This window comes from Notechis scutatus, chromosome 1 (genome assembly GCF_049901735.1).
Source record: "Notechis scutatus isolate UNSWTSFEM ecotype Mainland chromosome 1, rNotScu1.2, whole genome shotgun sequence".
NCBI classification, from domain to species: Eukaryota; Metazoa; Chordata; class Lepidosauria; order Squamata; family Elapidae; genus Notechis; species Notechis scutatus.
This window is the reverse complement of record NC_142009.1, coordinates 36900044-36917588: the sequence shown is the minus strand read 5'-3', so window position 1 is coordinate 36917588 and position 17545 is coordinate 36900044.

Here is a 17545-nt window from a genome sequence, read left to right as displayed (position 1 = left end):
TTCCTCTTACTGAATGTAATGTGCTTCCCTTTTTATGATCTTCCCACTTTTGTAGTTAACGAAGAAGAAAAATTATCCTGTCCCATGAAAATTAAACACCATGTGTATCAGCTTATCATTTAAAATACCTTACATATGAGTTTATCCCATAACCCAGCAAGAGATAACAGGTCCGTTTCAAGCTGATACAAGGAATGTAGACTGCATAATAGGCTAGGGATCAAAAAGAAATAAAACTGTATCTCAGTTATATATGACCATGACTGAACTTGAGCTATAAAACTTGATTATCAGGCTTGTTTATTCAAAAACTTATCCAGTTTTTAAACTTACCTTGAGAATAAATTAAAACTGTACTTTTATGTCTTTCTTATTCCCACCATCTCCCCATTAGAGGTAGAAATTAGAGTGTGAACAGTGCTATTAATTTTTTTTTTACTCTTGCAATTCTACCCATATGCTTCAATGCAACTAGAAATAAAAGGCTTGGGGAGTCACTTTACTGAAAAAAACATTTCTTTTCAGTCAATCAAAAAACAAACCATGTACTCTATTCCCTTTATTGCCTTTGCTGTGAAATATAAGAAGACAGGGAGTTGCTTATGCCATTCACTTCTCGTTATCTTGTTCAAAATTATATTCAGAGTTTGGGACATTTCTGAAGCTCCTGAACACCAAGTGTGACAATGCACCAGAGTGTTTTGGTCCATTTAATGTCATTATACTAGTTGCATCCATTCTTAATGAAGGTTCATTTGGATTTTGTAGCATTTGTGGTTGCTATATCAAAACTTGCTGGATTTGATCAAAGAACTATTCATTCAAGGTTAATCACACAATGATTAACCTTGCACCCTCAGCAAGTATTTGGCAACTTGTCCATAATATGCAGTAACTACTGTTCATTTAATGGTGCATTAGATGGACTTATGACATCAACTTAAGTGAATTGGTCTTTGCCCAATGCAAGTCTGCTTTGCATATGGTCCTCAAGAAATTTGTTCTATCCTTCTTCTGCACATTGCACTTCTATAACAAATTTAGACATTTTATTGTCATATTTTACACTCATTTTGTCTTGAATATTCCTAGACATATTATGATTTTTGTTTTTGTAGCTGTTTCTTAAATTTCCAAACACTGTGGAATGTTTGGAAAATATAAACTCCAGTTGATATATGTTAAACTTCCAATCATATTTGAACTAGGGAGTAATATTAGTCACTTTCATATCCAAACTAGATCCCTGCTTTGGCTGGAACAACAAAGATTCCCATTAAAAAAAAATGCACCAATATTTTAACTATTATTTTTTTTGTTCAAGATATTTCCATGTCTGTCTTTCTATGTATCTATTCCTCCATCTGCATTTATATGCTGCCTATTTAAATAATTCAGTGTCTTATAGTAATATCAATAGAATATAACAATAGACAATATTATTCATGACTGTCTTAACTAAAACTTTAACCCAATATTCTTCAAAGGACAACGGATGTCTCCAACTTCACAAAAACTAGTCAGGTCAGTAATCACTCTTTCCAATTTTAGAAAAAGTGAACATGATATTGGATTAAACAAGTGTCAGTGTTAAGGGTTAAGAAGGAGGGGCTGTAGCTGAGAATGTTTTAAATTTCCTCCCCAACCTTTAACATTCCCAAGTTTGCTGTCTCTTTTATTGTGACAATTCTCTTTAATCTCCTAACTTTAAAATGAATTAGTTTATTGCCTTGTGCTATAACAGATGGATTGTCTTACATTTTATATGATTCAGGTTTCAGAAAAAAGTGTGGGAGAAAGAGGATGCTTCTTAGTTTCCTAAAAATCCCCATTCTTGGATGCCATCTTTTGTGTATTTGAAAAACAGCAGGTATTTTACAAATCTGCACCTTGTTATCAATTTAGTGGTACAAAATGTGAATACAAAGTTAAAATACAATGGCAGACAAATAAACAAAGTTCTGAAAAATAAATAGATTTAACTTAAGTTAGGTCAGTTTGGTATCTATGAGAGGTGGTGGGCTACATTTTGAAGAGGAAATGGGTGCTGTTCCACTCATATATTTTAAAATGTGGAGGTAGTTGAAACTGAAGGCACACTAAATTAATTCTTGTGGCTCATGGGCACCTACATTCATTCTCCCATTTGACTTTATCTTTAGTTAAAGTCTTTTGAGATGCGATCAATCAACCACTCTCCAACTGATATTGCTTTTATTTGTGTGGCAAGCCCATGTCACCATTCTTAAAAAATAAACTTGTACTTTCTACACTTAGTGGCTTTATTGGAAAATTCTACCTACTTGTCTAGGAAACAGATAACCAGTGGTTGTAGGGAGTTGAACATATCAAAATTTGAGGGATTCCTTCAGCCATTTTCTGTGTAACAGATGAATGCTTGGAGGTTGCTCACAATTGATTTGTGTTTCAAATTCCCGAGCATATTTATGGTTTGTGTTAACAGTAGTCCTGGAGGCTAAGTATTTCCAGGTGTAGAGCCATGTATTATTCTGGAAAATCTAACTATGGTTAAATACATGTAAGCCCTGTTAGATAGCAATTATTATTAATTATTATTAATTAGGACTGCAACAACAACACTATTAAAGCCAACCTCTTTAACACATTCTTTGGCTCAGTGTTTGTAAACAGCAATGGATCATGCCCAGTATTTCCTAGTCGAACCACAGACAACTACAATGATTTAATACATAGCGATTTTACAGTAGACAATGTTGAAAAAGCACTACGCAATCTAAAACCATCTCTATCTATTGGACCGGATGGAATATGTGCCTACTTCTTTAAAAAGCTATCCACTGCCATAGTCGAACCTCTAAGCATAATCTTCGAAAAATCTTTCAGGACCAGCTCCTTGCCAAAACTATGGTCACAAGCCACAGTCATCCCCATCTTCAAAAAGGGAGACCCCAGCCTAGTTGAAAATTACAGACCAATCTCCTTATGCTGCGTCACCTGTAAAGTCATGGAATCAATTATTAACCAATCCATTATCCTCCACTTAGAGACAAACAACCTATTCTCTAATAAACAGTTTGGTTTCAGAAAAAAACTATCCTACAATCTGCAACTCTTACACTGCAAAAACATATGGACTACACAACTCGATCAGGTCAAAGCAATAGACGCAATCTACATAGACTTCTGTAAAGCCTTTGATTCAGTGGTACACGACAAACTACTCCTAAAACTAAAATCTTATGGTGTCTCTGGATACCTGCATAACTGGATAGAAGCATTCCTGTCAAACAGACAACAAATGGTCAAAATTGGGAACGTCCTATCAAATTCTGTACCTGTCAACAGTGGTGTCCCCCAAGGCAGTGTTCTAGGACCAACTCTGTTCATATTCTACATAAATGACTTCTGTGATCATTTTAAGAGCAACTGCGTTCTCTTCGCTGACTATGTAAAGTTATTCAACACCACAGACAATACTGCTATCCTTCCAAAAGACCTTGACTATGTATCAAAATGGTGAAACAAATGGCAACTTCAAATCTCAACAAATAAATGCTCTGTCTTACATATTGGCAAAAAAAAATAATCAGAAAATAAAATACAGGCTGAATAGTCAAGACATTGTTGATGATCCAAACTCTGTCAAGGATTTTGGAGTACTCATCTCTAATGATCTAAGTGCTAGAACCCACTGTAACTACATAGCCAAAAAGGCATTAAGAGTTGTTAACCTGATCTTATGTAGCTTTTTCTCTGGTAATATTACACTACTAACTAGAGCATACAAAAAATTTGCTAGACCAATACTCGAATACAGCTCATCAGTCCGGAACCCACATTACATATCTGATATTAACACAGTTGAGAAAGTCCAGAAATATTTCACAAGAAGAGTTCTCCACTCCTCTACTAGTTGCAGAATACTTTATGCCACCAGACTTGAAATTCTAGACCTAGAAAACCTAGAACTATGCCGCCTTCGGTCCGATCTAAGTATAGTATATAAAATCATACATTGCAATGTCCTACCTGTCAACGAATACTTCAGCTTCAACCATAAGAATACAAGAGCACACAATAGATACAAACTCAAGGTTAACCGCACCAAACTTGATTGCAGGAAATACGACTTCAGCAACAGTGTGGTCAATGTCTGGAATACTCTACCTGACTCTGTAGTTTCTTCCCCAAACCCCAAAAACTTTAACCTTAGACTTTCTACTATTGATTTCACCCCTTTCCTAAGAGGTCTGTAGGGGGCATACCTAAGTGCACCAACGTGCCTACTGTCCCTGTCCTATTGTTTCTTTTATTTTTCTTATATGTACCCATTTCATGTATTCATAACTGTTTTTACTTATACCTATTATCTTGTAAGCAATTGACAAACCAAATAAAATAAATAAATTGCATTATTAGCACTGTTTCATTATGTTGAAGTATAGAGGGCCACCACTACACATGCAGGCCAAAAAATCAGTTGCAAATCATTTAATTTGATCTTCTTTTCTATCTGTCTGTCCAAAGTTGGCATATCCTAAATCTAAAAACTAGTTTAAATTTTTTGAGAAAAAAATGGAAAGGAAGGAATATTTTCCTCTCGGGCTATGCTACTTCAGATGAAAAACCATCTTTGAGTGGTCTCCCATCAAAAAGATCCTGAGCAGAAAAACAGACATGGAAAAAAGTATATCTACTGCCCAATTCTAGCGTAGTTTTATTATATATAATGCTTTTTTATTCTACGCTAACAAACATGATAATTTGATCTTTCTTCTGACTGACTTTCTAGTTTTTCTTTTCAAACCTTTCCGGCAGAAATCTCCTAATGGGATCTTTATCCTATTATGGTTACCACAGCCAAGCACAATGGACCTTGTGACCTAATAATGTCTGGTAGGATAAAAATAGGTATGGAAACCAGTACCTTGAGACGATCAGAATCAGCTACAGATGATACCAGAATTGTTGCTATGCTGTGTACTGAAATATTTATCAGTACATGTACTATATTTAGACATAATTAAAATGTCTATTTTATAAAGTTAATTCCACATTTTACTGTCAGAAGTGATCCAAAGATATTTGGAGTCATGTATTCCAATCTAGTCTATCCAAATGTTGAAATTCTGAAGATTATAATGTACAGCGTACATTATGAGTTGGGGATAAGAGGCAGTATCAAAGAATTATACAAATCAGAGGGAAAAATCAAGAATTAGAAACAGCTAGTCTGGGTCTAGAAATTGTTAACTATCTCAGACAGGACTCAAAAAAACAAACAAACTTATTCCCAATAAAACAAAATTATATGCAAAACCGGTGGGACATGCATTGCCTTATGGCTATAGTATCTCACGGCCTCATATATGTGATCATGAGTTGAGATTTTTCCCAATCTTTTCATCTTATCTTCACAGCTCTAGCCCCCCCCCTTTTTTTTTTTTTTTCTCTGAAGCCTTTTTGCTAATACAAATAGGGAGTGATTTGTAGGACCAGCAGTCCTTGTTCCCCCCTGTTGTGCCAGCAAACTGTTTAGCAGGGAATGGGGTTGTTAAAACAGGAGGAAACAATGATCAGGCTGAATTATTTATATTTCAGAATAAGTCAGCATTCCAAATATGTCACCTGGGCAGAATGTGAATAGTTGCGGCCTATTATTCTCAGGCAGGTTGCTTAGCAATTCCCTGTCATATGTACAAATAAATGTATCACACATCAAACAAAATATTACTTCTATATGGTTCTGGGATACTTGATTGATTGATACTGCAGAGGGCCCAAAGCCTAGAAAATAAGACAAATGGAAGAAGAATGCTCTGCCTAACATTTAACAGCTATAAAGATGGCAGGTTATCATATGGATATTTTTTAAAAAATGCATTTGGAGGGTTGTTGGAGCCATGCATTAATTGTTCCATTTTGTACATCATACAGCTGTTCCAACTCTCTTGCAAGCTGAATTGGTTGCTATGGAAATTAAGAGACAGACTAATAAAAATAATCACATTTATGACATAAACAATGAGATTTAGTAGATTAATTTATAATTCTTATTATTGCACATTTTAGCCACCAATAAAAGCTAGGTCAATTAGATTCAATAGAAAAAAAACCTGTTTGCCATTCTAGGTCAGTTTGAAAGCAAAAGAAAAAGAAAAAAGAAAAACCTGAAAAAAAACGTGCATTATTGTTATATTGTATTGTTCTGTTACAGGAAAAGGAGTACTGTTGAGAAAGAATATATTCAGTCTAAGTGTATCTTTGCCTAAAATAGGAATGTTCAGAAATCATAATGTTCTAAATCTAATATGAAAGCTAGTTTAGTCTCATGGTTTAAGGCAGAGGTCTCCAAACTTGGCAACTTTAAGACTTGTGGACTTCAACTCCCAGAATTCACTATTCAAAAACAAAAACAAAAAACTGCTACAATATGACACAGATAAAAAAAAATAGAAAGAGACCAAAAGCTTGTAATCATGAATGTATTCCAAGTTCACATGATTTTGTAAATCTTTGAAAGTAAGCTTTCAATATTCACCAACCCTGTCCAATTTTTTTTTCAAAGGCAGAGATAACATGACATTTTTTTGATTGGCAGAATATATAATTTTCTAAGAAATTGCTATCTACAAAACCCAAACCTATCAGGAGTTACAGAATTTTCTGTTTCCTAAGTATTATTCTTTTAGCAATTCCCTGAGCACGAAAAAAACCATACTTGTTCAGAACATGAAAGTTCCAAGTAGTAGGTATATGGTTTAATATAATACATATCTTTAAAACCAATACTTTAGTTTTTCAATAACCCTGATAATTTTGTCAATATGTTGTATAACTTCACTCCAAAAGGAATATAAAAAGGAAAATAACACATCTCCTCCTCCTCCTCCTCCTCCTCCTCCTGTTGCTACTTGCTGGTAGATTAGGTCTAACTTCACAAGACATACACATGTTGCTCAAAAGTGAACTGGGTTTCAAAAACTTCAGGCTAATGATGAGGATTGCTGAGACATAAGAAAAAGTGGCATTCAGAGGGATATATGAGGAAACCAATTGTTTCTTTTTTCTCATGAGCAAAATGTAACATCTTGCAGTGCAAATATGATGACATCACAACATGAATCACAATATGCAGAGGCTTAAGGAAAAAGAAAGATGTATAATCAAATAACGAAATAATTATCAAGCAGAAAAAGAGCAAATGTAATGCAAGATGGAACAAAGTTAATTAGCAGCAAGATGCATCAAACTTTAATAACCTAGAGAAAAGCAATAACCTCTTCTTTGATTAAGCAGATACTTGAGTGTCAATGATCATCTGGTGTACACAATAGTGTGATAAAAGAATAGCACAATCCTTTTTCTGGCTATTGTTGTTATAAATTTCTGATTACAGTAATTTTTATCGTGTTTATGCATTAATTAAATAATGCAAATTGTCAACTAACCTTACTGGAGAATATTTGTGAACAGAATTAGTTTATCTTTACCTCTACAGGGATTTGGTTCCAAACGGCAGAATTTCAAAAGGTAGGAAAACACAATGCCTAATAATTTTTTAGAAAAGCTTGTTTTAAGGGAGAAAATGATAAAGAAAACATGATTGTTGTTGTTGTTGTTGTTGTTGTTGTTGTTGTTGTTGTTGTTGTTAAAGAAATTGATCTCAGAGGGAAAACATATGATCCAGCTTAAATATTTCCAATTAAAATTAATGAGATGAAAGAGTTTATTTCTTTATTTGGAAACAATGCTCACATATACATTTCTGGGAAGGCATAAAAATATTTGTGTTTTATTGTCCCTTTGCTAACATCAAAAATTTATCATAAAAATGTCCTTTGACTTCTTTCCATTCCATATTGTTTCAGTAGCAGTCATTTGGGCACCAAAAGTTGAGAGTATAAAAATACTATCTTATGATTGAATTAAAAGATTTAACATGCCCTTTCCACACATCCCATAGCCCCATATTAACCACATCAAATAGCTAATAGATGGGTGGGAAAGGAACTTGGGGAGGAACTAAGTGCTGTAACTTAAGAGTGAAAAGTTTTTGCCTATATCTTAAATTACATACTGCAAAAATGCATCCAATTTTGGTCACCACAATATAAAAAAGATGTTGAGACTTTGGAAAAAGTGCAAGGAAGAGCAGCTAAGATGATTATGGGCCTGGAGACAAAAACATATGAAGAACGGTTGCAAGAATTGGGTGTGGTCATTTTAGAGGAAAAAGAGAAGTAGGGGTAATGTGACATAGTATTCCAGTATTTGAGGAACTGCCACCAAGAATAGAATAGAATAGAATAGAATAGAATAGAATAGAATAGAATAGAATAGAATAGAATAGAATAGAATAGAATAGAATAGAATAGAATAGAATAGAATAGAATAACAGAGTTGGAAGGGACCTTGGAGGTCTTCTTGTCCAAACCCCTGTCTAGGCAGGAAACCCTTCACCACTTCAGACAAATGGTTATCCAACCTCTTTTTAAAAACTTCCAGTGTTGGAGCATTCACAACTTCTGGAGGCAAGTTGTTCCACTGAGTAATTGTTCTAACTGTCAGGAAATTTCCCCTTAGTTCTAGGTTGCTTCCCTCCTTGATTAGTTTCCACCCATTACTTCTTGTCCTGCCCTTAGGTGCTTTGGAGAATAGCTTGACTCCCTCTTCTTTGTGGCAGCCCCTGAGATGTTGGAACACTGCTATCATGTCTCCCCTAGTCCTTCTTTTCATTAAACTAGACATACCCAGTTCCTGCAACCGTTCTTCATATGTTTTAGTCTCCAGTTCCCTAATCATTTTTGTTGCTCTTCTCTGCACTCTTTCTAGAGTCTTAACAAAAGGAGAGCAACTTATTTTCCAAAGTGCCAGCATTCAAGAAAAGAAACAATATATGGAAACTAATAAAAGAGAAAAGCAATTAAGGCGAAACCTCCTAACAATGGGGACAATTAACAACAATCAACCAGTGGAACAGCTTGCCTTCAGAAGTTGTAGGTGCTTCATCACTAGAGGTTTTAAAGAAAAGACTGGACAGCCACCTACCTGTCCTGCTTGACCAGGGAGTTGGACAAGAAGACCTCCAAGGTCCCTTTTAACTCTATTCTGATTGAATTCCATATTACTTCCAACAATCTGGATCCTCGTTTTACCAACCTTGGAAGGATGGAAGGCTGAGTGAAACTTGAGCTGGTCATGATCTAACTCCTGGCAGTGGGCAGCCTGCAATACTGCATTTTAACCACTGTACCACACAGTTCCTACAAACAGTATATTAGATTAGATGAAATTTTGGTTTCATCTAGACTAGGGGTGTCAAACTCATGCCCCGTGAGCCAGATGCATTACGTGCTGGCCACATCCACCCTTAGTTTAGCAAAGGGGGGGGGGGATTGTGATACATCATGTGATGACAACATAATGCCATGAGTTTGACACCCCTGATCTAGACAGCTTTTCTAATGTAACTGACTCCATTTTAATGCAACTTCTTATTCAGAAGTCAGGAAGATGACCTTGATAGAGCTATGCAAGCTCTGTTGCCTAGGTAAAAGGGGATGAAACATTTTTAAAAAAATGTACAATATCCACATAATGGTTGGAAGCAGCTCTAAAACAAACACCTCCCTAATTCACTGAATATAACAAGAAAGAGGTGGTATAACACAAGTAGATTTGCAAGATTTTGTCATTATATCCAATCTCAAGAAAAGTAGTTTTACTCTTCCTATGGGCTTACTTCATGGTCTGATCTATTTAGCAGGGCTGACAACCGCCGACAATTTAAAGCACTGGACTGTAGCTGTCAGATATGTCACTGTTCAAATACAAAGAATTTAGGAGGATTGTCCTTAAAATGTTTTTTCTGTTACTGAGATTCTTTTTGCTGTTATCAGAATTCTTCAGACATTCTGTCAGACAGGGAAAAGCAAAACAATGAGACAAATGTGTTTCAAATGTTCTCTTTAAGTGAAATTTGCTAGCAGCTCTAGCTCCAGGTCTTGCTAATTTTTCCAATATAATCTTGGGATCGATTTTAGTTGTTTGGATAAAACATTTTTCATATGCCAGCTGTACTTAGTGACAACTGACTAAAATGCATTTTTTAAAAATAAATGAAATGAAAAAAAAAGGTGTTTTTTTACAAAAGTAAAATAAAAGATGACCAATGCATCTCTCTGATATGATGTTCTACATTTAAATTACAGATTAACAGAGTTGAAAGGGACCTTGTAGCAATGGTGGTATTCAGCCGGTTCGGACCGGTTCAAGCGAACCAGTAGCAAGGATTTGGCGTGGGTCGCCGAATTGGTAGAAAGTTCTGGCTGGCCATGCCCCCAACCCGGTCACCTGGTCACCACTGGCTCATTCACTCCGCCCATCTGTTGCTCACCCCTTAAGGTATTACCTTGTCTTTTTTGCCCTCCCGACAATCAGCTGTTCATACAATCAGCTGTGCCAGGATTCCCTTTGCTGAGGCCCAGGAAGGCAAAAGAATGGAGGGAGGCTCCCTCTCCATTTTTTCCCTTCCTGAGCCCCAGGGCAGCCTTCTGGGAGGCCAGGAAGGCCCCAAAATGGAGTGAAGGGGGGGTGCTGTGTGCCCCTCCTATGCTCCATTTTTTTTCTTCCTGAGTCCCAGTGGAGCCCGCTGGGAGCAAAAATCCCCCCTCAGGAGGCTTGCCTGAGGCCCAGAAGGCCCAAAAATGGGTGAGGGGTGGCTACAAAAAGCAAAAAAGCCATGCCCACCCAGTCAAATGGTCATGCCCACCTAGCCACGCCCACCAAAACATGCCCACAGAACCAGTAGTAAAAAATTTTGAACCCCACCACTGCCTTGTAAGTCATCTAGTCCAACCCCCCCACCCAAGCAGACCCTATACCATTTCTGACAGATGGCAGTCCAGTCTCTTCTTGAAAGCTTCTAGTGATGAAGCTCCCACATCTTCTGAAGGCAAGCTGTTCCATTGATCCATTGCTCTCATTGTCAGAAAATTTCTCTTTATTTCCAGGTTGAATCTCTCCTTGTTCAGTTTCCATCCATTATTTTTTGTCCTTCCGGTGCTTTGGAAAACAGGTTGACCCCCTCCTCTCTGTGTCAACCCCTCATATATTGGAACACTGCTATCATGTCTCGCTTGGTCCTTCTCTTCACTAGACTAGCCATGCCCAGCTCCTGCAACCGTTCATTGTATGTTTTAGCCTCCATTCCCCTAATAATCCTGGTTGCTTTTCTCTGCACTCTTTCTAGAGTCTCAACATTTTTTTATAGTGTGGTGCCTAAAACTGGATGTTGTATTCTAGGTGTGGTCTTACTAAGGTTTTATAGAGTGGTATTAGTATCTCACTTAGTACGTGTTTCCCATTGCCAGATATTGAATAGTTTTGAATATATATATTGAATAACAATACATTCTGTGACTGTTATATATTGAATGATGAGGACAATGTGATTTTTACTAAAAGGTATTTTTTATTTGTAATTTCTTTTTCATTCATGCCTTCTGAGAAGCTGCTCTGCAACAGTGTAGTAGGAACAGGAAGGTTTCCAGGAGAAGAGAAGATTGCCTGCCTTCTTCCTCAAGAAATGGCTTTGCCACTTCTTGGCAGAATCCAATTTGCATTCTATCCTATACCCCACTAAGTTAAACCAATAGAGTTGAAATGAAAGCACACTTCCATCTTAAGCATTAACTATATCATGAATCATCAATGTTTTTAACAATATCACTTGCATTTCTGAACTGCAAGATAAGCAGCAAATAAATTTGATAAACAAACAAACAAATAAATGTCCTTACACATATCAAACTAGGGAGGAAAGTGACTTCCATATCACTCATGGCATGCTCTATGTCACCTTTGCCAAGCACATCACCTGCCAGCATTGGCCATGCCTGTTCTCAGTAAATTCAAGGTCACAAAACAAAGAACAACTTAAGCTTTTTTGTCAGTATGGACAAACTCAGCAACACAATCAATATAATAAGAAATGGCTATCCTTTACACACAAAGATGATAGCCATTCAAGTAAACATTCCTTTCAAGATACCTGGGAATACACCTATTAATAAAGGAAAGATCCCTTCCTCTGACTGACATTTCCAGCCTCAATGTTCATTGAACAGGAAGTCCGTTGATATGGGGTAAACGAATGGAGGGAGAAAAACTCCACAAGCTCAGCAAGGTGTCTAACCACTCAGCACCCCTTTTGGCCATCCAGCTAATTATAATTTCTAGTGGGTATGCTCTGTTCCTGGGGGGAACAAAGGAAAGGTACAAAGGTAAACAAGGAAAAGGTATAAAGGTAAACAAAGGAAATTGTTGGAAGAAATGTCCATCTGGGTTCAGTTCCAAGTGGGAAGAAAGACACTAGAAACATGGTGACTGCTTGGAAAGATGGTTTAATGTTGGACAGCAGGACCACATGATTTGAGGTCCTGGGCAAAAAAGCACATGGGTGGGAGAGGGAGCAAGATGTATAACCTCTGTTGAGCTTTGAACTTGCTTCCTGTTCCTGTGGCAAGAAATGTATCCTGATTGGTTGTCAGACTCCCATGGGGCCATGCAGGGGTAACATTGTAGGTTGTCTCTTCTTGAGTCCCAAGCCTGGTTGAATGTTGCTTGGTGATGTAATCTTCCCAGGTGCCATGTGGTGAGATGGGTAGAGGGCTAATCCTATCATGTCCTGAGGGCCATGTCTTAATCCCATCATCCAAGAGCTGAAGTTCTTTTGTGTTGTAGATGTCTTTTGTCTTTCTGGATCTATTCTCCTTTTCTTATCCAAGAAGGTATAATATTCTGCCTTTTTAATATTTCCTAGAATATTTCATTTTTCTAGGAAAGGGGTGGGTGCTAACTTCCTACAAAAGGTATACAGGTAAACCAACAGCCTAAGGGTCATCATTTGACAATCTGAACTTCCATTGCAAGCTTTGATTGCTGTATGCTCTCAAATAAACGTTGCCTCATCTCCAAGCAACTTGCCCTATGTGTTCTATGGACAACCTGGCTAGATTTGACCACAGTATTTTCTTCTAACAAAACCACGCTTCTAGGAAATGAAACAAGCCATTTTTGGGTACAGCATATTACTCTGCTTTAACACTGAAAAAGTCAACTTTGATAATTGTTTTGGAAATTGAAAATGGACAATCAAAGGGAGAATGAGTGACTGTCTGACGGTAAAGGCATGGTTATGAATCTTCAAATGCAACCACTTCTATGTGGAATAATTAAAATGGAATGAAGCAGGAAATGGGAAACTGGTTTATGGAACTGAAAAGTGAAAAGACCACAGAAAAAGTACAGAAAATGATTGGGAGGAGGAAAATATTGGCTTACAAAATCAAGAGAAAATTTCATAGTGTTTATTACACCAATGACTGTTGGAGATTGAAAGTTACAAAACCATGCCTTTCTAAATTTAAAAAAAGTCTGACGGCACCGAGGAACACATGTATCTAATTTCTAATTAAATGCGGTATCATTAGGTTATTCAGCAACACTTGGAGTATTTAGAAAGATAAAACCTCATATTATAAAAAAGAAAAAAAGAAAAACAATGCTCAGAAACCATTATAATGAAAGCACCTGGCAATAATAAAAATACACTTTACATTTTAAATAAATTGTATAATCTGAAATGATATCTTATTTATTATAAATGTTAGTGTTTGTATATAAGAAAATTAAAGAGGAGGAAATAAACCTGGAGAAATAAAGACCAATTATCAAACCAAATAGCCAAAGTCCATTTTCCAAGTTGTTCACAACTGTGTGAATTGCAGTGGTGGGTGACCCAAAATTTTACCAAACTGTACTTTTAACATCAGTCTGTTTTTTAATTATTGGAGTTTCACAGCTAAAATTCAAAGGCAATTTTAAACAACTAGCCTTCAAACCAAATGTTTTCATCATTTATCATTTATTATTATTTCTTCTTATTGAGTGAATACTTTATTCAGTGTTTGCACATGAGCACTTTTACCAAATTGAATGAAACTTTTAAATCAGACTCAAAATAACAGTTTTGAATCCCATCCAATTGCCTCCATTTTTGGAATTAAATTACGAATTCAATTCAGATTAAATTGATTTAGTAGTACTAAGACTTTGAACATAATCGTGGCTGATTCATAGAATCCTAGAAATTACGGATGCTACATGGGAGCAGAACCCAGATCAACTACATTGACGAATTCTTTAAAACTGGACTGCATTAAGAATTTTGAACGTTTTCCTCCCAAAATGCTTATGATGCTTAATATCAAGAACTTCCACCATCAACTAACGTTAACTCTTTGGAAAGTTGTCATCTTCCTCCAAGAAATCTCAAACACCATTGCTTAATATAGTTGGATGTTACCAAGGTGAATATAAGTCTAATTTAAATGCTGCTCTGGCAGCATATCCAGGGCCCCAAGGAAATAAGACAATAAGAATAACTCTATTAAATCAGGCTAAGGCCATCTTTTTCCAGGATGTTCACAAGCAAAAGAGGGAGACAAAACCCTTCTTATGCCTTGTTCCCCTTTTTCTGGCTTTTGTAGACATATTGCAGTTAAATCAGACTAATGCTTGAATACTAACAGGCCCTGATATACCTGTCCTTCATATATTTATGCAATCCTCTTTTAAAGCCATCCAAGTTAATGGCCATCCCTCTGTGTTATCGTAATGACTTCCAAAGGTTAATTATATGTTTTCTTTTATCTATTACCTATTTTCTTTCATCTGTTCCCAGAAAGTGGGGTTTTTTTTTTTTTTTTTTTTTTTTTTTGGTATTCTAACTTCAATCATTTCCATGGTGTTTTAGAGAAGCAGAAAATATTTCCCATTCCATTTTTTACATTTCAGGTATCTTTTTCTATAACTCAATCTCTTTTAAAATTCACAATCCCAAACCTTCCCTTTTCATGTAAAGAAAATATTTCATCCTCCTGATCTTTTGGGTTACTCTTATCAGTCCTTTTTGGACTCTATTTTATCCTTTTTTTCAAAACAATGTCCACTATTGTATACTGTTTGGGTTGCTATACCCAAATATACTGAAGTATACTATAGTATATTGAAACATTCTAGAAAAGGGGTGTCAAACTCGCAGCCCATGGGCTGGATGCATCACGCGCTGGCCATGCCCATGATAGGTTCAACGAAGGGGGGAAAAGTCATGATATATCATGTGATGTCGTGACAATGCAAGTTTGACAACTCTGTTCTAGAAATATACATTTCTTTAAGAGCATGATAAAGTTTGCAGTTTTATATCAAGTTCCTTGGTTTTCTAACTCTATTTTGTCTTTAGGGTTTCTTAGGATGGTGGATATTTTTCTGTTTGTGCAGAATGCTGTTTTAATGTTGTGTTTTTGGAGGATCTTGCTGATTTTGCCTGTAGTGCCTTTTATATATGGGAGGAAAAGGCAAAGCCCTCCCTAAACCCTAAAGACAACCCTAAAGACAAAATAGAGTTAGAAAACCAAGGAGTATACGAAATCCGTTGCACTGCCTGCCCCACCACATACATCGGACAAACTAACAGAAGAATAAGTGCACGCATTGAAGAACACAAGAACTCAATCAAAAAGGAAGAACCGACCTCTTCCCTGGTCCAACACCTCAAAGCCACAGGACATGAGATTGACTTTAAAAATACCAGAACTATGGCCAAAACTGAACACTTCAACAACAGAATAATCAGAGAAGCCATAGAGATAGAAAAACGCCCACACAGCATGAATAAATGAGATGATACCTCCCACCTACCAGCCATTTGGAAACCCACCCTCATGAACAAACAAGTACCTAACATGAAGAATGACACCAGACCCACACGCACGAGGGCCACACAAGATGCTACCACCACACTTCCACATAGAAAGCAGACTCACACCCACACAGAAGATGAGACACAACCACAGACCAGAAGCCATACCGCAGCTGCATCACTACCCGCGTCAAACCCCTCCGACCTATACATGAAGTGAACTGACGCCCACCGTGAAGATGTGGCACGACCACGAACGCGAAGCCAAACAGCAGGATCACAGCTCACCAGCTCAAATCCCCCAGCAACTAAGACTAACCTGAGCACAACCAAGCCCCCACCTGAACAGAACACACCCCCAGCCAATCAGAACACAGCCAACACCCCAACCAATCAGAATACAGCCAAATCCCAAACCAATGAGAACACACCCCCAGCCAATCAGAACACAGCCAAGCCCCCACCCAATCAAGTCACACCCCCACTAGCAGTTAAAAGGAAGAAGCAGCTGCAAGCTCACATTACTCCAAGAAGCACAAAGCCAAAGACACTGAAGATGATGAATGAAGGCCTGAAGATGATGAATGAGCTGAAGGCCTGAAGATGATGAATGAACTGAAGGCCTGAAGATGATGAATGAGACTTCATTGAAACATCGCCTAGATACTTCCAATTTTACGCGGGAGAAAACCCAAATAACCAAAGATACACACACACACACACACACTGTGTATGTATGTATGTATGTATGTATGTATGTATGTGTGTGTGTATATGTGTGTATATGTATATATATATATATATATATATATATATATATATATATATATATATATATATATATATGTTTTCTTAAGTTTTGGTACTTACATGTATGGTGTTCGGCTTGGTTCGGTATTTTCCACGTCATTGTAGTTCTTTAAAGTTGTAGCAACGTTTCAGCAGAATCTCATCTGCCATCATCAGGCTTTGTATTGTGTCCGTCTGTGGGTCAGACTTTACAGTGGTTTCAGATTTAAATTTGGGGCAGCTATTGCTGTGCCAGAATGGTTTTCTTCATCCTGATTGGTTGGGAGTCTTGGTCTGTGTTTTTGGTCTCGAGTTTGCTGTGTTCTGCTTGATGGGTGTTCTGATATCTTCTGTCTGTTTTTGGCTCTTTTGTATCTTGATTGGCTGGCAGCATTGTGTTACTTAATGGAGGTCTTTAGTGCAGCGGCCGGGTAATGGCGCTATCATTAGTTAGGCAGCTGGGTTTCATCTGGGTGCCTGGTTGGGTGTGTTTGAGCTGGAGGTATCAAGGGGATCTGTTTGTGCCCAGGTGTTTGCCTGGCTTGTGTGTGGAGATTTTTTTTTGTGAGTGCAAATATATATATATATATTTTTTTTAAGTTTTTGGTCTTACATGTATGGCATTCAGCTTTGTTCGGGTATTTTCCCACGTCATAGCAGTTGTGCTTTTAAAGTTGTAGCGACGTTTCGGCAGAATCTCATCTGCCATCATCAGGCTTCTGTATAGTGTTCATCTGTGAGTCAGGCTTTTACAGTAAAAACACACTTCCTCACTAGTCCAACACATGGAAGCCACAGGTCATAGAATCAACTTCAATGGCACCAAAACCCTAGCCACTATAGAAAATCCCAGCCACAGAATCATCAGAGAAGCCATAGAGATTGAAAAAAGACCAGGAAGCATGAACAGAAGAGATGATTCCACCAGGCTGTCAATCATTTGGAAGCCTGCACTCACAAACAAAAAAATCTCCACACCACAAGCCAGGCAAACACCTGGGCACA